This window comes from Lynx canadensis, chromosome B2 (assembly GCF_007474595.2).
Source record: "Lynx canadensis isolate LIC74 chromosome B2, mLynCan4.pri.v2, whole genome shotgun sequence".
In the NCBI taxonomy this organism is placed as follows: domain Eukaryota; kingdom Metazoa; phylum Chordata; class Mammalia; order Carnivora; family Felidae; genus Lynx; species Lynx canadensis.
The window spans coordinates 129,363,090-129,388,112 of NC_044307.1; the positions used below are offsets into that span (position 1 = coordinate 129,363,090).

General features: G+C 37.1%; 1 protein-coding gene across 1 annotated transcript in view; it reads right to left on the reverse strand.

Moving 5' to 3' along the window:
• Positions 1-25,023, reverse strand: part of HIVEP2 (HIVEP zinc finger 2) — a 92,126-nt gene that overhangs the window by 31,201 nt on the left and 35,902 nt on the right. The window contains exon 2 of the mRNA XM_030316477.1: positions 1,708-1,802. The gene's annotated coding sequence lies outside the window, so the exon portion shown is untranslated. The remainder of the gene's footprint in view (positions 1-1,707; positions 1,803-25,023) is intronic.

Below are 25,023 nucleotides of genomic sequence, written 5' to 3' on the forward strand. Positions count from 1 at the left end.
CCAACAAAGGAGAGATATTCCAAACGCAATTTCACGTTCACATTTAAAATTTTCCCAATGTCTTTGAGTGCTGCGAAAGGAGTGAGCTATTTTGTTGGAGGATATGACTCTGGGGTTTCCTGTGGATAGTGCCCCAGCCCGTAGGAGTCTTTGAGGCAGTCAAGACAGGCATTGTCTGGCAGCTTAAGCACATTTTTCAGAGGGGGACAGTGTTGAAAAAGATATTATCCTCCGCATGGCTATTCCATGGCAAAGCTGCCATTTCTCTAAAAGTGTGCCCTCTCCTTTGGCTACTCTTCACAGTCCCACTCAAATAAATTTGGCACCCAGTTAAATAATTTCCTCAGACAGGCCTTGAAAGCAAAGGCACAGCAACAGCCTCCCGTATAGACCTCAACAGAGGTCTCTTCAGGATAACAGCTGGGTGGGATTGGCAGGAAGGCAAGCTTGCTCTGTGGATGAATAAAGGCTTACAGTATCCACGGTTGTCAATCTGGGATCTTTTGCTTAGGAAAACACTATCTTACAAAAAAGCTTTACCTCAGGAAATTAATCATTACTTGAGTGGTGGCAAAAGTCAAGAGAGCATTAAATAATAACATCCTAAATAATAACGGTATAACACGACTGGTAACAAACGCGGCCTCTCTACTTCTAAAATTTTAATAGTAAAACATTTAGAAAAATTAAAATGGTTATTTGGCCTTTTTTTGAGAATTGGGGGGTATTATGCTTATAAACAAACATATACATCTTCAAATAGTGATTACTGAATTACATTTTAGAGACCATTTCCATCTATTTGCTTTTAAAATGACAGAGATCAATTACCAAATATTTTAAGAAATACACAAGTGTCTCAGAGCACAGTGATGGTCCCACAAATCGCTACCACATAGGACTGGATAAGGGAAAGAAGGATCTACAAAAAAGCCATGGCCATTGCCAGAGTCCAGCTGAATACAGACTTATTTCCACAGGATGATTAAAAAAAGGCACCATCCTGAGAGCCAAATTCATTATAAATGCTTCTTTTATTAGTAAAAATCCCCATCACAACCTTAGTTCTCCCTAAAATAAGCAAGTTGTCAATATGAGCAGGGTACTGTATATTATATAAAACCCTGCCAAGCAATCCAGAGAACTTTTGGAGAAAAGTAAAAATATTTTGATGATCACCCTCTAACTTGACATACATTAAAATCCAATTTGATATTTAAAGCCAAATGGAAAACTGAACTAGATTTTTTCCACACTGGCTACACTGTGGGCATGACTGCAGATATTTGCATAGTTTGCATATTTAGTCAAGGTATTTATAACTTATTTTGACTGTAGCCCACTACTTTCAATATTTTGTTCTAAAGTTTTTTTGCAATTTTTTTTCACAGTCGTGATTTTGTTTTCCCCATTACACAGCCAAAGTAATTAGGGTTCACTAAGTAGAATTTAATATGAAAATAAACTTTGCAAGAAAGAAATGCTCTTAAATGCAGCTATCTCAATTAAGAGAATTGTAATTAAAACTGGTTTGGAAAACAAGACAAAACCTTCACAACACTTTTCTCTCTAAATGGCATGTATACACTGTTTCCTCCCAGATTTAATGACAAAGTTGGCTTACATATGGGTACAAAGTAGGCCAAAATTGCCTTTCAAGTTCAATGCAAAAACAATGGAATAAAATAAAAAGTTTTAGTTATTAACCTGTTATCCACATATCAAAAAACTGTATCACAACCATCTATGTCTTCCACGGTGCCGACTCTCCTCACAGGATCTCATGCATAACTTCTGGAAACCTAAAAGATGAACAAGAAGAATTTTTAAATGATAACACTTGTAGTCAGCTTAATAAGCATGCTTATTCTTCATTCACAGAAACTGCTTTCCTTGAGGAAAGAAAATTTGGAAGTGGATCTCTCAAGAAGACATTTTTTTTCTCTGAAGAAAACAATTTCCTTTCTTTTAACATAGTTTAACTCTTTTGAACAAGTACTTGTATTAAAAGAGAATTGCTGGGGTGCCTGGTGGCTCAGTCAGTTGAGCGCGTGACTTCGACTCAGGTCATGATCTCGCGGTTCGTGAGTTCAAGCCCTGCGTCGGACTCTGTGTGGACTGAGCCTGGAGGCTGCTTTGGATTCTGTGTCTCCTTCTCTCTGCTCCTCCCCTGCTCATGCTCTGTCTCTCAAAATAACATTTAAAAAAAATTTAAAGAGGCACCTGGGTGGCTCCGTTGGTTAAGCATCCGACTTTGGCTCAGGTAATGATCTCATGGCTCCTGAGTTCAAGCCCTACATCAGGCTCTGTGCTGACAGCTCACAGCCTGGAACCTGCTTCGGTTTCTGCATCTCTCTCTCTCTCTCTCTCTCTCTCTCTCTCTCTCTCTCTCTCTCCCCCTACCCCACTTGTGCTGTCTGTCTCTCTCTCTCAAAAATGAATAAACATTGAACAAAATTTAAAAAAAAAAATTGTCTATACCAACAAAAGTAGAGGCAATCAGGAAAATAATGGTAGAGTTATAACTTAACATATTGGAACTAGAAATTATGCCATGACAGTGCCTGACACAGTTCTGCCTTAAAGCTGAGATTCTCAGGAAACTTCTTTTGGTGCATCAGCTGCTAAACTCCACAGGATGAAGTCTCAGATAACCTCATAGCGAATTCTTCTCTATAGTTTATTTCAGCAATGTTATGTTCTGTGCTAAAATTAATTTCTGAAATAGGAAGCCAAAACCAACCAAAGTAAAATCCTGAGACTTAACAAGAAATAAAGAAAGGGACTTTCTCATACTTAGAATTAATATTTACCCAGCTCTGATCCAAAGAAATGCATGGAAAGTCAGTCAAACTACTTGCTCCAAATAGAGTAATCAATGAACTATCTTAAGAGGGTTTATCTCCCAGTACACAAGGCCCACATAAAAATATTGTGACACTATCCTTAGATGGTTATTGTATATTTGTTCATTTTTAAAAATATTGCTTTTTCTTCCAGACAAGTTATTGTCTCATAGGAAGGACTGCAGATTCAAGACACGGCAAAATGTGCCTAAACCCAGTCCCACTTCATGGGAGCATTCAAAGTGCTTAAAGGAAGTAGTTTGCTTTAACTTCCCTGTCCCCCTTTCCACATCACTGCTGTAGCACTTTAGGACACCCTGCGCACTTTGAGACATGAATCATTATAAGCAAGCAGGCCCACTTGGTTCCTCAAAAGACACAAAAGGTACAAAAATAGCTTCTGCAATTGAAGCAAGGACGTCGTCAGCAGCCAGATGAATGTGGGTGGTCAGATAAGATTCTGTTACTGCAAAGGACAAATTATTAAGCACATGCTAGATTTATTTTCATTTTTAAACCATGTTCTTCTTGTCTCAAATCAACCATTTGCTGGTAACTTAAAATGATACCTGACAAGCTCTACTACTCTCAAAATTGAAAGCTTCATCAAAGCCAAAGAGCATGATTGATTAAGCACTGAAAAAAAAAAAAAAAGACATATATATTCTATAAGACATACAACAAAAGACATAATCTATAAGACATGTAAATTCTATATATTTTTAACAAATCAAATAGCACCTCTGGGGGGAAAAAGTTAAACAAATCAAATAGCTAATAGTTATTAAACAATAGTTAAACAAATCAAAAAAAGTTAAATCAAATAGCACCTCTGGGGGAAAAAAAGTAACACTATACTTTGGCATTATGACCTAATGTAAAGAAAAGCATGGCATCCCTCAGGGAAAAAAATTAATAAATCACTGAAGTATTTTGTACCCTGAGCAAAATTCACCCACGACATAAATGGGCCAAGAGTCTACAGATATAGCTATTTGTAGGGAACAATAACTTGCAGCATTTGGTGACTACCTATGATTGGCAATCTGAGTCACCGAACTAAGAGGTAATAAGGGAGAAGGAGAAAGTAACCCTCAGAAGGCCAGCACTGACACCCAGCCCTTCCAACGGAGTTTCAACTATAGACAGGCATCCACCCGTTCCCAATCCCAGAAATCATCGTTCTTGCCAACAGCTTTCACAGGCAAAATGGAGCACAAGCATATCTCTCAGACAAGCTGTGATAGGGCAATGACTCTGCTCTTCCAGTGTTACCTTCCAGAACTATGGCTACTGGAAATAGGAAACACTTATCTCATGCCATGTGCATACATCTGGAATTTTAGATTACCGAAGATCCCTCTTTTCATTCAATAAGAAGATTCAAAATTTCTCTTTGTCTCATGACTTAAAATCCATGACCCCTTAAATGTTTGGTTTTCCCTGGGAGAACCAAAAATCAATGGCAATGATATTGCGTTTATATTTTACCTTACAGAAACTTCCAGTTAATTAGTGTGATTCTAAAGCAAAGAGCTGGATGATATTAATGTGAAAGATACGAAACTAACTTCGATGATTTTACACAAATGATGTTGTTGCAAATTAGACGCAGTAATGGGGGCGCCTGGGTGGCTCAGAAGGTTAAGTGTCCAACTTTGGCTCAGGTCATGATCTTGTGGTTTGTGACTTTGAGCCCCGTGTCAGGCTCTGTGCTGACAGCTCGGAGCCGGGAGCCTTCTCAGATTCTGTGTATTTCTCTCTCTCTGCCCCTCCCCCACTTGTGCTCTGTCTCTCTCTATCAAAAATAAATTTTTAAAAATGTAAAAAATAAAATAAAATAAAATTTAGATGCAGTGATGGCCTCCACAAGGGAGGCAGTTACTACTATTAAAATAAAGACATGAAGATAACCATCTCAGGAAATTATTTTTCCATTAATTTTCAGTGAGTTTTTGTGCCTCAGTGTACTTATCAAAATATAAGAAAAATCTTTCCTCAAATAGCTCTTGAGAATGTGGTATGACACCTTATGTTTCTGTTCCTGAGAAATCAAGAGTTCACACAGTATACTCTTAAACAATGGAATAAATGAAGAGAGATTTTCATTTCTTTAACTTTACTTTTAGGTTATTTGACTCACCAGAAATCATCAAGCAGTGAAACCTTAATATTTAATAAAGTTAACAATTTTATTTCAGGAAATAGTGTTAACAGATCTTGTTAAATTTCCTCAAGTCGTTTAAAATATATTCCTAAATATGGGGTGAAAATTATCTTTCACTTTACTAACAAAGTACAGACTGATTTTTCTGACACCTGCTGGCTTATAGGAGAGTTCCTTAAAAATATTTTCCAATTCCCCTATCTCTAATTTGTAACAGACACTTGGAAAATGTGAACATTATCGTTTCTATCCCAGTGGTTTCTCAACCTTTCTACTCTTAAAAAAACACCTTAGCATTAGATATTTATTCTTAGATCCCTACAAGCTATTGTCACTAAGCTAAGCAAGGAATACATTGAGCTATGATAATGGACGATAGACAGAAAGATGATAGATAGATGACTAATAGATAATGTTTTAAAATGTCCATTGTTAGATTCTTTATTATTTCAATTTTCTATTCTTCCAAATTATTCTAAGACAATTTATGACTTGAAGGTTTAATATGACTTGTAGATGAATCTTGCAAAAGGTTTCATTGGCAAACTTCTTGTGCAAACGTAAGTACCTTCCATCATTCTTGATTTTTTTTCCCTGAGGTTAAACAAATGCACAGGAGATCATAATTTTAGTAGAAGAGCTGATGAAAGAAACCAGTTTCACTTTCGGTGAGAGTTGTCACAATTAAAAATGATTATTATTCACATCAACTCTATGAAAAAATGGCAAATAGGACTGGAAACAAGATATGATCCTTGTATTATTTCTCATTTAAAAGTAGTGTTTAAATATGACATGTGTAAAAGAATGAACACTGCTCTTCACACACTAGAGAACAGATACTCATATTTAATAGTAGTAGAGGAAATTCCAAAGTGGTGGGTAAAGATGGGAGAAGGGTACTTAAAGAGAAACGCATGTTCAAGATAACACTTTAATTCCTCCCCAGGTTTTTGAAGAGGGGCATCTTTTCCCCACTACAAAAAAATAAGTCTCTGAATGGACGCCTGGTTCCACTTTGGAGTGCCTGGAGTGGCAAGGTAAGAGGTGTGTCTGGAAGGTGGAAGGGAAGGCAGACACAGATGTGTATGTGTGATGATACCACAAACACACACACACACACACACACACACACACACACACTTTGATCGGTATGATGACTATAAGCTTAGGTCTTTGGAAAGAGTCTGGAAATGAAGGTGATGCTTAGAGCTAGGTTTGGAATGTAAACAGGAAGAAAAAGGGTTTAAAGAGATTCAAATAGGAACGGGAAAAGTTAGTCCTGTTTGGAACATGGGGCAATTCATTACTGGGGCGAGGCAGAGGCTCTGAGAAGTCAAAAAGGTGTGTGTGGGAAAGGAGAGTTTCCACAAGAGGAAGTTAGGGCAAACTGAGTCAAATTCGCCGATTTTGTCCTTTCATTTAGGGTTCCGGTTCTAGAAAATGCTTGTAAAAATGAACCCAGAGCTACCTGTGGTCTATTGCTGTTTCTCAGCAGGTAGTTGGCGCTGGAGCAGCGACAAGATACAAGATAAAACATTGTGCAAATTAAAAGGACTAAAAACAACCAAAAAAATAGGTACACGTGAATAAGTGATTGTAACTTAAGTCTTCTAAACTAGGTGTTTTGACCATTTCCTGACACTTTGGGGCATTTATTGATGCTTACTATGTGCCAGAAAATGGGGTAAGTTTACAGAAGACAAAAAGAAAAATGGAAGCTCTCTATTTAAGACTTCAGAGCCTAGCAGGAAGACATTTGTGAACAAATAAGTTCAACAAAATGTTTGGGTGCTTTGACATAAATATAAACACAGTATAGTGAGACCGTAGAAGAGGGGATTGTCAATCCTATCAAGAGAATTAGGAAAGGTTTAGAGAGGATATGACACTGAGTAAATCTTTAAAAAAAACTATGCATGATAATATACAAAAGCACACAGTTCTCGATGTTAGGTTGGGAGATAAAAACACTTGTCTGAAGAGATATAAATATAAGCCTCTAGCGTTTCAGTTTCTCTCTGGTTGCAATACTTGTAGTGTGGTGAAATGTTAGCTCATGGGGTTGCTTAGGGAGTAAGGCGTCCTAGTTAATACAACCTTATGGTTAGGTAAAAACCACAGAGAAAATAATTTTTGTTTTAACATCTGCTAGTGATTATTTTCCAAAGTACATTAGCCTTCTCCATGAGTTAATTACAGTCTCCTGAACATAATTTAATCTTTCTTTGATGATTCAGTATTGAATAGTGCTTCTCTAGTCCGTACTCTGCATCTGGGCTGTGATCATCTGGTATTGGCCATGCAAAATTCTCCCCACATGTGTTCCTAAGGACATGTCACATTTTCCAAGAACACAGTTGCAACAGAGATTTGTTTTCTTGACGACATATTTGACATCAAATAAGACATATCTAACTAACTTGTTTTAGGAGCAAATCTATAACTCTCCACTTCTATGACCATTAAGTTTTGAGTCCATTCTAAATCATACAGGGAGTGTTAAGTACTGTGAAACGTTTTAGAAATCATCTAGTCCATCAGCCAACTAACAGAAGAAAGAGGTGAAAACTAGAGAACTCAAAAGACCTGCTTAAGGGCTTACAGGTCATTATGATGGCTTTGGGCTATTGTTTAAGTCTTCAAACTTTCAAGTCAATTATTTCCCACTCTCCACACCACTTCCTCTTATTGAATGTTTACTAATCTTGCCTTAGTGCAGAAACTGATTGAAAGGAATGAAAATGGAAGAATAAACAATATTGAACTTAGAATGAGTGAAGACATTTATCATCCCTAATTTCAAACTAATCAGCCAAGGAAACATAAATAACAGTAGCTAAAAACCAATGTTCCCATTGAATTATTAATTTTTACAGAAAATAAATTCAATGAAAAAATTTAACTTTTCCAAAATGAGTAAATGGTTGGCAAATTAGTTGTCAAAAGAATCAATTTCTACAAGTAGTCCATCATTTAGTATTTAAAAAAATATATATTTTGAAGTCTCAACTATTTTCCAGCATAAGCTGTTTTCCATTATCAAGCTTCTTATGCTCTTATAATAAAAAAACTTTTTAAAGTAAATATTTTAAGTCAAATTATGAAATCATCTTCTCTCAAGCAAGGTTAGCTCTCTCACTGACAGCCAATGGAGGTAAGTCCTTTGGTTCATCATACCAAAACTTCACCAAGGAGGTCCATGGTGACATGACAACCCTATGCGCACAATTATTACTTCTCTGACAGAATGGTGTATGCTGTCTTGTTTTTAAAAAAGGGAAGGGCCAATTAGATGTTTTGTTTAATTAAAAACATTCTTTTTGGTGCAACTTTAAATGGGACTCCTTTCTTTTAAAAAAATTTTTTTTTAAATTTTTTTTAATGTTTATTTATTTTTGAGACAGAGAGAGACAGAGCATGAACAGGGGAGGGTCAGAGAGAGAGGGAGACACAGAATCTGAAGCAGGCTCCAGGTTCTGAGCTGTCAGCACAGAGCCTGATGCAGGGCTCGAACTCACAGACCAGGAGATCATGACCTGAGCCGATGTCAGACGCTTAACCGACTGAGCCACCCAGGCGCCCCAAATGGGACTCCTTTCTTAATTTCTCTTTCTGCCTCTTCATTATTAGTGTATAGAAATGCAATGAATTTCTTTTCTTTTTAGAAATGCAATGAATTTCTCTATATTGATTTTGTATCCTGTGACCTTACTGAATTCATTTATCAGTCCTCATAGTTTCTTGGTAGAGTCTTTAGGGTTTTCTATATGCAGTATCATGTCATCTGAAAATTGTGAATTTTACTTCTTTCTTTCCAATTTGGATACCTTTTATTTCTTACCTGGTTTCTTGCACAAAAAAAAAAAAAAAAAAAAAAAAATCTTAGGAATAAATTTAACCAAAGAGGTGAAAGACCTGTACTCTGAAAACTACAAAATACGGATGAAAGAAATTGAAGACAATACAACAAATGGAACGATATTCCATGCTATGAACAGGAAGAACAAATATTGTTAAAACATCCATACTACCCAAGTCAATTACAGATTTGATGCAATACTTATCTAAATACCAACAGCATTTTTCACAGAACAAGAATAAACAATCCTAAAATTTGTATAGTACCCCAAAAGTCCCCAAATACCCAAGGCAATCTTAAAAAAGAAGAACAAAACTGGAGCTATCACAATACCACATTTCAAGATATATTACAAAATTGTAGTAATCAAAACAGTATGGTACTGACACAAAAATAACACATAGATCAAAGGAACAGAACAAAGAGCTCAGAAATAAACCCATGATTATATGGTCAATTAATCTTCAACAAAGGAGGCAAGAATATGCAATGAGCAAAAGACAGTTTCTTCAACAAATGGTGTTGGGAAAGTGGAACAGCTACATGCAAAAGAAAGTGGACCACATTCTCACACCACACACAAAAATAAACTCAAAATGGATTAAAGACCTAAATGCAAGACGTGAAACTGTAAAAATCCTAGAAGAGAGCACAGGCAGTAATTCTCTGACATCAGCCATAGCAACATTTTCCTAGAAATGTCTCCCAAGGCAAGGGAAACAAAAGCAAAAATAAACTATCGGGACTACATCAAAATAAAAAGCATCTGTATAGCAAAGGAAACTATGAATAAACTAAAAGACAACCTATGGAATGGGAAAAGGTATTTGCAAATGATATACCCGATAAAAAGTTAGTATCCAAAATATACAAAGAACTAATACAACTCAAAACAAAACAAAACAAAAACCACAAATAATCTAATTAAATAATAGGCAGAAGACATGAATAGATATTTCTCCAAGGAAGACATCCAGATGGCCAACAGACACCAGGAAAGATGCTCAACATCACTAATCATCAGAGAAATACAAATCAAAACCACAATGAGACATCACCTCACATCTGTCAAAATGGCTAAAATCAAAACCACAGGAAACAACAAGTGTTGATGAAGATGTGGGGGAAAAGGAACCTCCATGCATCGCTGGTGAAAATGCAAACTGGTGCAGCCTCTGTGGAAAACAGTATGGAAGTCTGTCAAAAAATTAAAAATAGAACTACCATATGATCCAGTGACTCCACAACTAGGTATTTACCTAAAGAATATGAAAACACTAATTCAAAAAGATATATGCACCCCTATGTTTAGAACAGCATTATTTACAATAGCCATGATATGGAAGCAACCCACATGTCCATCAATAGATGAACAGATAAAGAAGATGTTGGGACGCCTGGGTGGCGCAGTCGGTTAAGCGTCCGACTTCAGCCAGGTCACGATCTCGCGGTCCGTGAGTTCGAGCCCCGCGTCAGGCTCTGGGCTGATGGCTCAGAGCCTGGAGCCTGCTTCCTGTTCTGTGTCTCCCTCTCTCTCTGCCCCTCCCCCGTTCATGCTCTGTCTCTCTCTGTCCCAAAAATAAATAAACGTTGAAAAAAAAATTCTTTAAAAAAAAGAAGATGTGATATATATACAAAATGGACTACTACTCAGCCATAAAAAAAGAATGAAACCTTTCCCTTTGCAACCACATGAATGGATCTAGAAGGTATAATGCTACATTAAATAAGTCTGAAAAGGACATAGACCATATAATTTCATTCATATGTGGAATCTAAGAAACCAAACAAATAAACAAAGAAAAAAAGAGACAAACCAAAAAATAGACTCTTAACTATAGAGAACAAACTGATGGTTACCAGAGGGGTGGTGGGTGGGGGGATGGGTGAAATACATGAAGGCAATTAAGAATACACTTATCACAATGAGTACGGAGTAATGTATAGAACTATTGAGTTATTATATTGTATGCATGAAACTAATATAATTTTTATGTTAATTATAATTGAATTCAAAGAAATTTTTTTATTTTCTCAGTTGTGATAAATTTTTATTTTTATATTCCAATTCTTATGTTTCTTCCCCTTCCTTTCAGTTCCCTCTATTCTATTCCTCAATGTTATTATGGTAGGTTCTTGCCAAGCTATTTTAAATATTTACTCTAACTAAATATTTGGAGAATTAAACCAAAGGAGGACTATTTGGCTACTTTACTCTAATAAGAAATATAACAACGAAGTCAAAATTCCAATGTACTGTTTCCTGAAGTTTTATCTTTTACAGTGCTTATGTTTATTCTTTGGTTGCTACAGGTGTACATAGATAAGGTAATGATTCCTTCTCAAATTTTCCTTTTACTCAGGATGTGCCAAAATTAGCATAAAGGCCAACGTTAATTTTGGATTATGTAAATAAAAAGAATGGAGAAAATAAATCATAAAATACTTCTTTCATAAGCATGCATAAAACAGGCTAACCTTCCCTGGAGGAAAATCCATCTCTCACAGTAGAACCCCCTACCCCATGTCAATGGAGATAATACCAAAAGTAACGAATGCACAACTAAAAGCTTGAATTGCATTCCATATCTCATGCTACGACTGATTCTCAGGTGTGTGGAGAAAAAACGTCCTCAGTCTCCCTACATGCGGTCTGCATACAATAGACCTCCCTGAAAAAGAAATTCAGGCAAGGCCTAGTACATAGCGTATAACCTAAATAGATGGGAGCTATCTGCCTCTAGTAACTGAGCAGCTGAAATAATCAATTCTATCTCCTCTCTAGAAAATTTTTACAGAGTGAGGAAACCGATCCATGTGTCAATGTAGAGGTGTACAACCTCGGTAAATCCAGAGCACATCTTGACTTAGTACTGTCCCTGGATCAGTGAGGCACATAGACTTCGGAAGTGAACATAATGTTAGCACACAGTAAATATCCTGTATCTCAGTTATTGCCAGAGTTTAAGAAAACATCTGATCAAAAAGGACTTGAACAACCAAGTAAGACTCGACAGAGGTAAGTAGTTCAAATAGAAGCCATGTTTTACCCAAAGGAAGTAACCAGAAAACCTTTAAAATGACCTATGTTATGTAGTTATTCAGGCACTCCCCTAGCACTTTGATAAACTCTGAATGGCATTCATATTTTCAGCCTCATCTTGGAATATATCATTGCCCACGAAGTTTAAGGTTATAAAAATACTCAAGTTTCAAGCAGGTGTTTCTAATATCCTACTGGGCAAATTGTGTCAGACAATTCCAGAATTCCATCTACAGGCCCTTTCACTCAGTCAAATGACATGTTTTTGAAAGCTTTTATATATTAATGAAATGAAATACAGTCTCTTTAGAATGTAAATTTCATATTTATTTGAATTTGAATCCAGACATTACTGTTTTATTTACAACACACATGTATTATTATATAAAATATGTATTTTATAATATATGAAATTTAAATCCATTTGAATGAAATTTACCAAAAAAAATTGAATTAAGAATAATGTCCAAGTGTGGAATTCAAAGATAAGTAAGACAAGACTCCTGCCTTCAAAGAGCTTACTGTCAAGTAGGTGAGAAAACCATATAAACAAGCTATAAAAACAACAGAGGCATAAAACGATATTATGGGAGCACAGAAAAAAAAAGATTGCTTGGGAAAGCTGCATTTCAGAAACATGATCTTAGGCCCTGAAACGCTAGGATTTGGCAAGTAGAGATTAAGAGAAAAGGCATTTAATGTGAACATACTATGCAAGAGAGAAAAGCAAGGGATGTTGAAGAAACAGTGACTGGAATATTCACCGTATGGAGGCAATGGGAGTTAGGGCTGAGAAGAAAAGGTGGTAGCAGATGATAAAAGAACTTTATTTGGTAGATAATGAGAGCCAACAGAGGTTGTGAGCAGATTGCCACAATCACAGAGACACTTTAGAAAGTTCACACTGTAAGCTCATCTTTTTCCATCTCTTTTTAAGCAAACTTCTGCAAATGTGTAGCCTGAAAAGAATCAAGATTGAGAAGAAGTTTGTTTTAAGACAAGGGAGACGAGAAACTAAGGGGGTAAAATACAGGTAATAATTAGTGGAATAAACTCTTGGAAAAGTGGAAAAGAAAAGGAAACTCAAAAGCACAGATTAAGGGATCAGTTTCAGAAGAACGAAAGGAAACTTTTCTGTTTTAGACTGGAAGGAAGGAAGGAAGGAAGAAATAATGAAGAAGATAACTTTTTATATTGAGAGAAAAGAAATGGAGAAATTCCCTTAAGATGTTTTTAACCTGCTCAAAAAAGCAGAAGACTGGTCATCTGATGAGGGTTAGGAGAGGGAGCCAGAGTTGGTAAGGGCTTGATGAGTTTAAACATCCATTTGTCTTGAGTTTTTAAGGCATTTAACAGTCTTAGGAAGAACGCTATTTCTTATTAGGCTGTTCAAAAAGAGTATTTTGCAACAGAATACATGCAAAATTTATCTAAGTTGATAATATATCCAAATAATATATTATTATAGTATACCAAAAAGTACAACAAAATGTTACATTTATTGTTTATTATTCAATAAAACTCTGAGGATGATAAACTATAAGCCACTCTTTATGAACAGTAGATTTAAGACAATTTTTAAAAAATTTATATACTGTTTTCTTTTTATTGTTTCTTTGAAAGCACAGCTGCAGATCCCTTTTATATAGTAAACATGAAAACTGACCTATATTGATTTTAGGACTCTCATTGAGTTTTAGAAGGTCAAATTATCAGTTAATATTTGGAATATGAATTCCTTATTTTATTGAAATAATATACATATATTCAACTACACTGGAAATATATTGAAAGTTTAACAGCCATTTGTCCCATGGGGCATTGGACAGTGGATGATGTGGATGACAGAGTAGGAAGTCATTAGATACTTGTCAGTTGTGTGAATGGATGAAAAGGATTATGTGAATAAATACAAACAAATGAATGCATGAACTAATAATTGAATGTGAGCATATCGTGTGTGTGTGTGTGTGTGTGTGTGTGTCCAGCACAAGGTTTGCTTCATGACTGAAAAAGAGCATCATAAACTCTCAGATAAAGAGCATGGAAGGGATCTTGGCAGGTCCACCACCATATCCAACAATGGAGGACACAGAAACCCATCAAAACTGACAGACTGACCTGAGCGGATTTCAAGAAAATTGAGCATCCCAAAACCTCAAAAAGGATTAGTTTTATAATTTCTGGCTCTTTTTCAGTTACCAAACACAAAGGAAAAAAAAAAATGCTGTGCAAGTATGATGTTATGTTAGAAATTTAGGTAGAAAAAAAGTTAACAGAAATGTGTGTTTTTTACCAAACAGGAAGTATAAACATCTCACTGCTTTACCTTTTCTTAAGGATCTCTTCTCAATATAGTAATTAAATTAAGTGATTAAGAGGTAGGCTTAGGGGCGCCTGGGTGGCGCAGTCGGTTAAGCGTCCGACTTCAGCCAGGTCACGATCTCGCGGTCCGTGAGTTCGAGCCCCGCGTCAGGCTCTGGGCTGATGGCTCAGAGCCTGGAGCCTGTTTCCGATTCTGTGTCTCCCTCTCTCTCTGCCCCTCCCCCATTCATGCTCTGTCTCTCTCTGTCCCAAAAATAAATAAACGTTGAAAAAAAAAAAATTTAAAAAAAAAAAAAAAGAGGTAGGCTTAAATGTCTTTACCTCTCTCTAGTTTTTTCAGTCTCATTTTCCTACCTCCTTATTGAATGGAGTGGTCATTTTAATCACCAAAACCTGGGAGATTTGATGCTGATTCTATGTATACATATGCCAAATATGTAAATGTGAAAATCACAGGGAAAGGAAAGATAGCTCCTGGGTTAGAACTTGAAGCCCTGAGGCAACACATTAGCAACAAACTTCTACCTTTTTTGCCCTGAGTGATGGTCAAGACAAAGAAGGCAATAATGACATCAATGGTCCTCAAGCTATAAAAAGTCACCCCTGGGGTTGTTCATGAATATTCCTAAGTCTTGAAGAAGCTGATCTAAGTGCTAACTACAAGGGATTCAAATAAATCTTGAACCAAGCATTTACTAGCTCTGTGACCACAAAAATCTTAGTATAAACGTAAGTAATAATATTAAATGTCACCTACGAACCTCATTCAATTGTGAGAATTCAATGAAACATAATGAATTCAATGAACCCAAAGCACTTAGTAGACTGACACATGGCACTGTTCAAGTATTATTATTGTTATTTTTACAAACTTTATATATTTTTTTAACATTTATTTATTTTTGAGAGAGAGAGAGAGACAGAGCACAAGTGGGGGAGGAGCAGAGAGAGAGAGAGAAGTCAGACACGCTGCTGTGTGCAGCGCCCCTGTTGTTATTTTTATGGGTTACAATTGTTCTCAGAGACTTAGCCTGGGCCTTGGTCATTCCAATTCCAAATGCAACCAGGGTGCAGAGCCAACCTAGAATGCCAAGTGACTGCACTGGATGACACTGGCTCACTGAAGCCTGCTCTGGTAGTAACCTAAGCCCTTGAGCCTAGACTGAGACCATCATGCAGGCCTCAGGCATAGGAGTGAGGATTTTATCTCCCCCAGCTTCATATGCTGATGCACTAGCCCACCATTGGGCTATATTTAGAGATAGGGTTCTAAGGAAGTAATTAAGAGTGTAAGGGTGGGGCCCCGATTCCATAGGATTCGTGTCTTCATAAGAAGAGATATCAGAGACCATTCTCTCACTTTCTCTGCATGCACACCAGAAAAGGGTCCTGTGAATACAGTGAGACGATGGCCAACTATAAGACGAGAGAATAGGCCTCAGAATATGACCAACTCTGCCAGCACCTTGATCTTGGACGTCTAGCCTCTGGAAGAGTGAGAATTAAATTTCTGTTGTGTAAGCCACTCAGTCTAAGGTATTTTGTTATGGGAACCTGAGCAGATGAGTGCAATAATTTAACACAGTTTTACAAAAATACACGAAGTTTTTGAGATGAGGGAGAAAAGATGCAATGAAAAGAATACTGGATTTTGAGTCAGGAAATCATACTCCTGTGCCATTTCTAATACTTGGTAGCTGTGAAATCTTGGACAATTTATTTAGCCTTTTTGATTCTTCTTTCTTCACTCAGAAACCAAAACAAAACTTCTTCCCAATCATGGTTGTTGTAACCAGGATGTCTGTCATAGTAGGTACTCAATAAATTGATTATTAAAAGGTAATGCGATCAAGGGGGAATTCTATGAGGAAGAGAACATAATAGTTAAAGATACTATATCTCATAATTCTATATTACTACCTAAAGCATAATAGTCTAATAGTCATGCTATGTTTCATTTTATCAACATTTAGAAAATATTATTAGTGGCCTAAATATTCAGTTTTTGTGGTATCATTAGTGATTGAGGTGATTTTTCAATGTTTTAATCAATAACTTATCAAAGAAAATTGATGATAATTCTATGCCACATTTTTTCCCCAATTCAGTGGTTACTCAAATAAGCACCTCTTGTCACTGTGGACAAAGCAAAGTGTCTTTTCTAGCTTATTTAGCAATTAAACATAAGTGTGATTTGTAATCTTTAATTGTCTACTTAAAGTGAAGACATATGGGAGAATTTTATCTGTTGTCAGTATCAAGAAGAATTTTATTTTTATTGAAAATTGACTTTATAGACACTACATTTTAAGCCTATTTAGTGTTCTTTTTTAGAATAGCTGCTAGAAAGCTAAGAATAAATTTGGGGCCTTCCTCTAGAAAGAACATATTTCCTGGCGCATATTTTGACAATAACATCATTTCTAGCTTCAAGTATTATTCCTACCTTTCTTTCCTATTGTCTTGTACTCACAGTTACTAATATGTAAACACACACACATATGCACACCTCAGTAATGGGAATGATTACAAAAGACATAATAAATGTAGCCGGGAACCATTTCCAAAATTAAATCTATTTGTATATTTCAATAGTGTTTGGGCAGCACAACTGTGAAAACTAATTGGTTCCAGGAACATAAAAAGTAATGTGGAAACTCCCCAAATATTTGTCTTTTCCTTCAGCTTTCACCTGTATGGATTCCAAGAAAAGAAAGGATTTCATAAATACACCAGCAAAGGTACATGTAACACAACTCAAGAGAAGCATTAATTATTTTTCCTTCTCTAAGGAATTGCATATGAATAATATGGTAATAATATGCTCAAATTATATTATCTTTGAGACATGGTCAAATTTCCAGCTACTGTCAAGGCTCAGCAGCGAACATGGTAACTGCATCTGACATATTCTTGGACACAGATGACTGACACTGGCAGGTCTTACACACGGATCCTGTGTGGCACATTGAAGGGATTGGATGGATATTTTCTATTTGTTGAACATCCATGGGGTATAAAATCAGATTTGGACACGTGTACTTGAACAAGTTTAGAATCCATTTGATCAGAAAGCATTTCAAGTCTCAAATCAATCTTTACTTGTAAGCATTAACTATCCTAAACGTTACAAAAACTTTAAACAATGAATAGGACTCTAAAAACCATTTTCAATGCCATTTTGATTAACCAATTACATATGATTTTAGCCTGATCTTTGTTTTCAAATAGATCCAAATGCTAGAAAATGTGTGGGATCCACAATTCTGGGTTTGAGTCAACACTGACCAATATCCAATATGCACATATTGACCTACTTTCTATATTCTTCACACCACGTAAATAATTTAAAGAACACAATTTAGGGGTGCCTGGGAGGTGGTTAAGCATCTGACTTTGTCTCAGGTCATGATCTTGTGGTTCATGAGTTTGAGTTCCACGTCGGGCTCTGTACTGACAGCTCAGAGCCTGGAGCTTGCTTCAGATTCTGTGTCTCCCTCTCTCTCTGTTCCTCCCCCGCTCGCACTCTGTCTCTCTCTCAAAAATAAATAAAGATAAAAAAAATTTAAAGAACACAATTTAAACAATGCAGCCAAAAATAATTCACCTTGAAAAAAATTATAAGAAATCAAAAACATATAAGCTTTTGTTTCAGCTTTAAGAGCTGGTTGCCAAAATCTGCAGTCTTAAGTCACTGACTCCCTTTTATTAATGTTTGGAATCTCACTTTCATGGTCTCGGATACATCACTGAAAAGTAAAAAAAATTGCTTTAAAAATCTCATTAAGAATTCTTCCTTAGCACAAATTCTCACCAAATAAGCAAAAGTAGAGAAAAACAAGCAAAAACAATTAAGCAAATAAAAACACAGAGAAGACTGCAGAATTAAGCATTTTATCATCTTGTTTAATTTATCAGGCTTGCTCTGATTTCATTAAGGGCTTTAGACAAGGAGCCAGAACTAATTTTATTGCAGCATCTGCTCTCTGGTTTTAACATGGGTGTAAATTATTTGAATAGATGGATTATAATATTTCTTTGAATTGATACACACCAATACAATATAGAAAAGAAAATGTTTTAATAATACCTTGCATATGTGCATTATGTTACATGTCAAAGCTTATCATTTCATTCTCGTAAAATGCTCCTGGGGTGCCTGGGTAGCTCAGTCAGTTAAGTATCCAACTCTTGATCTCAGCTCAGGTCATGATCTTGTGGTTCATGAGTTTGAGCCCCGCATCAGTCTCTGTGCTGACAGTGTAGATCCTGCTTGAGATTCTGTATCTTCTTTTCTCTGCCCCTCCCCTGATTGTGCTCTCTCTCTCTCAAAATAAATAAATAAACTAAAAAAAATTTTTTTAATGATTAAAAACAATAAAATACTCCTAATGTAGAAGAGCATGAGGAAATTGAGGCTCAGAGGCTAAGCAACTCTCATAACAGTATCTTATAAGATCGCACAGTCAGCAGGTAGTTCCCTGGCCTCCTGTCCTCCAACATAAGGCTCCTTTTGTGGACCAAATAGATCCCATTAGCCAGTTTCAAGAGAGCATATGTGGGATTTTCAGGCAGAAGACATAGGATTAAGATCTCCTCTGCTATGGACTGCCCTTGAGTGGTTTCCCTTACTTTCTCTGAACATGAATTTCCTCATATGTAAAATGGGAATAAAGATGCTTGCCCCAGTTTTATATAGTGCTATTGGTAAGACGACAATTGAGATGACATAGGAAAGTCGGCTGTCAACTTTAAGTAAGCAAATAGTAGATATTGTTGTTGATACTAACAAACAAAACAGCTTTTAGCTGAAGAAGCCAAAACAAAAGGGATCAAAAGGCCCGAGCCCTAATACTTTCTACCTCCCTGAGTGCCCTGGGTAAGTTCTACCAACATAGTAACCAATCTGAAAGCTCTTTATACAACAGACTAATGTGAGTGCTCAGTGGTTCATCAATGTCAGCCAAAACCTTCTTCCATAAATACCTATCAGCAGCAAACTTATACCATTTTATTCATTAATTAGAAACCAGGGCACCTAGGTGGCTCAGTCAGTTAAGCGTCTGACTTCAGCTCAGGTCATGATCTCACAGTTGTGAGTTCAAGCCCCACATCGAGCTCTATGCTCACAGCTCAGAGCCTGGAGCATACTTCGTATTCTGTGTCTCCTCTCTCTGCCCCTTCCCTGCTCATGCCTCTCTCTCTCTCTCTCTCTCTCTCAAAAGTTAATAAACATTAAAAAAAATTAAAAAAAAAGAAGGAAATCACATTAGCATCCACTTAACCATGAGTTTCCATGGATGAGGACCCATAAAAGCTGGGGCAGGCTCTAGACATGAAAACCCCGCAGAGGCACAGCGGGAAGATACAGCAGTGCTGGGGGGATTTACTATTCATCTGGTGCACGCATTGCATCATCTTCAACCCAGAAATTCTTATTTCAGCTGTGCCTGGTGTATTCTACATTAGACATCAATCTTTACTTTAGAAAATGGGAAGCCACATGAAACACACATGTGTGTGCACGCACACACACACACACACACACACACACACAGCAGACACCTGCCCATAACTACTTTTCTTCATTGTAGGGAGCCACTGACACCGTTAAAAACCCATAAATATTCATATTTGCTTAGTGGTACCTAGTCCATAGAAATGACAAGGCTCTGCCCTTGAACACACATGGCACATTCACTCTAAGATTTTTTAGTATTTTGACCATGGTCCTTTTGACTATTATGATCTTTTCTCTTCAAAGGTGTTAACAGTAAAAGCATTTTTTTTTCAGAAACTGAAGAGAAGTGAACAGTAGGGCAGTGCCATAAACAAGCTTGTGGGAAACCTTACTTCGTTACCTGCTACTGTGACTTGTTTCATACAATTGATCTTCCTTTCTTTTTTTCTCATAAAGAAAAGGGGACAGAAGGTGAAACTCCTTACTTATGAGAAAAAAAGCAAGAGAAAAAAAACAACACAGAGATAGTACTCAGAACCAAAAAATATAAGCACATCATATGGAAAACATTTATAAATAGTACCTTGTCACCAACGGTTTACTATAAGTGGAGGGTGTTCATATTCTTGTCAGCTTATTTCCTCTGACAAAAACATCCCAGAGAAAATTTCAAATGACTATATTGTTATTTGGTTTAATTTCTATGGAACACAAAATGGAGTATGAAATAGTTACATTTGAAAGTTCTGGAGAGGGAATTTTTATTTTTTATATTTTTAGGCGTGAGCTGAACTTGATCTACACAAATGAATCCAAATTGAATTAAAATACTTAGCTCTCAATTGTTTCACAACTTTACCTGGAACAAAGGAAAGAGCTGTTAACTCATCAAAAGTAATGCATTTGAAATGCTTTCTTCAAAAAGACAGTAATTAGGACTTTAAGTTAAAGTGGACACAAATCATTAGACAGTAAGTGAAGATGATGTCACTCAACATTGTAAACAAAGGGCTGTTGTGGAATAACAGTTCTCATGTTGTGTACATATGTGCTTGGTGTGCCCAAATAGTATGTACACACATGCCTGGAAAATCCTTCCCTTTATTTCTAATGTAGTGATTTTATGGCAATAAAGTATCTGAACTGGGCTTCTCAGTAACAGGAGGCAGTGCCTGTGAAACATGAGAGAAGATTTTCAACCTGAGAAGCCATGAGAAGTTTTCTCTTCCATTGATTTGGTGGTGAAGAGAGGAAGTCAGGAATCTCTTTTGTCATTGCTATTGTCAGGAGAGAGGCCAACCTAATGACAAATCTGACACACAGAGTGTACAGAGTCAAAAGAATCTCAACAAAAGAAACCAAATCCTGAAGGCTTCACAAGTGTCTGGATCAAACCTAGCCTGAAAGCACACTTTCCCTGGATGATTCAAGATCATGAGTCAACAATGTCAACATTTTTGCTGTAGACAGTTTGGGTCAGGTTCTCTGTTCTTTGCTATAAAAGGCATCATACAAATGCTATGATTAAAACATCTTGGTTGGTGTTTCCCATTTCTTTTTTTTTTTTTAATTTTTATTTATTTTTAAGAGACAGAGAGAGAGAGACAGAGAGAGAGAGAGAGAGAGAGAGAGAGAGTACAAGCAGGGGAAGAGCAGAGACAGAGGGAGACACAGAATCTGAAGTAGTCTCCAGGCGCTGAGCCATCAGCACAGAGCCTGACATGGAGCTCGAACTCACAAACTGTGAGATCATGACCTAAGCCAAAGTCGGACACTAAACCAAATGACATCCAGGCACCCCGGTGTTTCTCACTTCCTAAATCTACCTGCACGCCCATGAAGAAGATATGACACTGAGAGACAGGAAGTTTGTACAGTTTTTCACCTGGGTTGCAATTTTCTGCCTACCTTATTCTCTTAAAATGAGAAGTAATTCTGCTCCTGACTGCTTAAGTGATCAAGAGTGACCCCACAAAGAGAATGTCAGGATGATGAAGTCCATGAACTCTGGAATTAAGATAGAACTGGGTCTCAATTCTAACACCCCATTCACCAGCAATGAAGCTTGGTTAAATTACAATGCTCCTAACATCTGTTTTCTCACTATAAAATGGGGATAATAATGGCTCTTATGCCAGAGGGTTGCTGTGAGCATTAAATGAGATACCACATATAAATCATTCAGGACAATACATGGCACTTATAAATGCTCATAAAGGGGTGCCTGGGTAGCTCAGTTGGTTAAGCATCTGACTCTTGATTTCAGTTCGGATCATGATCTCATAGTTCATGAGTTCGAGCCCCATGCTGACTCTGCACTGTGTCAGCATGGAGCCTGCTTGGAATTCTCTCTTCCTCTCTCTCTGCCCCTACCCCACTCATGTTCTCTCTCTCAAAATAAATAAATAAAGTTAAAATATTTTAAAAATAATAAATAAATGCTCGTAAAGTATTGGCATTCTTATTTATATATTAGCGGTTAAATTTGCAGCAGCTGTAAATATGGGCAAATATTATTATTTACAGAAGTAGGTATTTGACTTTTATTATTTGAGCTATCCTAATAACAAGCGTATCAAATTAGTTTAAAGTGGTTATTTGATTTTGCAGGTATGCAAGCATATGTAAATGTGTGTATATGTGTCTGTAGATTTTGTCCCCAGGCATAACTTAAAGAATGAAAATACTAACGGCAAACTGTTTTTATTGTATTTTAGAGAGTAAGAATTATTAACTGGAATATCAATGTTGTAGGAATTTCTGTGTATATATATGAATAATTACTGAAGGATTAGCTATAAAATATAGCTCATTTCTTGGCTTGTCAGCCAGAAAGCCATTCAGCCCCCAGTGAAGCCCACAAGAAAACACCTAAGTATCTGTAAAAGCACATGGGAATGTGAATCTTGTCAACTTCAGACACAGGCAATCTTCCGTGATGGACTAAAACACTGAGAAAAGGGGAGAGAAGGCATCATGCATTATTTTTTTTTGGAAACACTAGATACTCGGACTGCTATTCATTGTGTCCTCTCATCCTATAGAATAGCAAATAAAAATTAGTGAACTTCTGGTCACTAGTAGTTGGTTTCCAAATGAATGAATTAGTTGGAAAATTCACACTTGCTAAAAGCAATCCCCTCCCTTCCCCCACCCCTCCACCCCTCCCCCACCAAATAAATTGCTAAAGTGCCAAACCTCAGAGCTCTATCAGCTAACTTCTATCATGCAACCTGAAACTGTGGTTAGAGGAGCCAACTGGTGACATCTCTAAGTGGGGAAACCTCTGGGCAAAGATCAGATTCATGGGGGACAACAGTCCCCTTGCAGGCTAGCAAGGAATGATACATCAAGGCCAAGCCTGGCACTCAGCCCCTTGCCCAGCGCCACGGATTAGTCTGGAATTTACCTTAGTAGCCACATTTGTACATGAAAACCCACCAGCCACTTAATGCCAATGAATAATGGCTTCTCTTCAAATGCAGGTCAAAGAGCTAAAGTCAATTTCCAACCCCGCCCCCCAGTATGTTAAAAATCTTATTGCCCAAGAACTTTCCCAGAAATCTGATTAAGCAGCAAATATTTTCCCTTTTCTTCAGAGTTAGTGCCTGAGTTGCAACACAACTGGATGGCAGCAAAAAAACTGAAAATGTCTGCATTGACTGGTGCAAAAAAAAAAAAAAAAAAGTCTGAAGCAGTTATTTCCTCACAAATAACTGAGGCACGGAATCTAGGAGAGAGTGTCACCACATTCACCTGCTGAAGCGTGTCCCCATTACTACAACTTTTAGATACTTAACAACCTTCAATGAACATCCATGATATACCAGTCATTATAAGCACTTATTAACTAGCACCTCTACCTCTACTAGGCAAAGTGCAGAATTCAAGTTCAATGAGGTACTCAAACTGCCAGGTGGCAGCTTCACATGATTTGCGCTTCTCTATGAAACATTTGATTCCTTTCCAAAAGACTCACCTCAAGTCTCTAAGTATTTGGCCTTCATTTTTATATATATACCCAATATGCCGAGACAAGAAATGCATGACCGATCATAATGAGCATATTTATATATGAAAACTTATAGAACAACACATTTTCTTACTACTTAGAGTATCTATTTGATGAGAAAGATTTCAATTTGTTTCTCAATTTTGAATTGTTCATTTTTCCAATTTCAATTAAATTTAAAACCATAAGATGAAATCTTAGAAGTGGCTTCCTTTTAATGTCCTGAAAGATGATAAGCAGAAGAAAAGGGAGAATTGAAGAGATTTAGGAGGAAAAATCCCTAAAAACACATGGAAGGTATTAATAATGTCCATGGAAATAAATTAAAGAACTGGTTCTCAGGGTGCCCGGTGACTCGGTTGGTTAAGCATCCAACTTCGGCTCAGGTCATGATCTCGGGGCTCCTGAGTTTGAGTTCCACATCAGGCTCTGTGCTATCAGTGCATCCTCTGTCTCCCTCTCTCTCTGCCCCTCCCTTGCTCTCTCTCTCTCAAAAATAAACAAAACACTAAAAACAAAAATGTGAAGAACTGGTTCTCTTTTCCCAACTGGAAATGTCCTTCTGTTTTAATATTGAGTACCTCTCCCTGAACTAACTACAGGCAATCCAAATGGCAGAGAATTTGTCATCTATACCAAACAATAGCTTCAGAGGCATCATAATTTTATCTTTTGCTGCTTCATGTTAATGAGTAAAATAATAGCGTTGTTTGACAGAGACTGGTTCCGTAGCGATCATTATGTGGAAGCCTTCACATTTGGAACAGACCGAGGCCGGCTGGAGCATCCTCACTGCACGGTGTGGAGAACACCATGGCACAGAGGTGCCGGCCAGATGGCTCAAACAGCGGCCAGCCCACCCCTCCACCCTGTTCTGATGTCGTTTGCAGATCAGAAGGGAGAGGTTCTTTCCTGAGGCCTCCTCAACTGATAAAGCAGTGGTCAGTATCAAAAAAAGTGGGAGCAAGGGGGGCAGAGAGGCACAGCTATAGGTAAGAGGTAATATGACGAGAGACAAGGACACTAGATAACAGCAAGTGCCAGTACACTTTAAAATACTTTACTTCATAAAATTCTCATGATAACACTGAAACATAACTGCTTTAGTTGAGAATGTTAGACAAGGCCAAAGGACAGACAGATAGTAAGTGTCAGGAATAGGATTCTAAGCCAATTCTCTTTCACCCTGGAATCCCAGTATTTCCACTGATCCACGGCACCTCTCGTTCGGCACACTAATTCAGCTCTCCTGTTTATGTATCCCTGGACAAAACACTTAAAACTGATTGGCCTTGGTTTCCGCATCT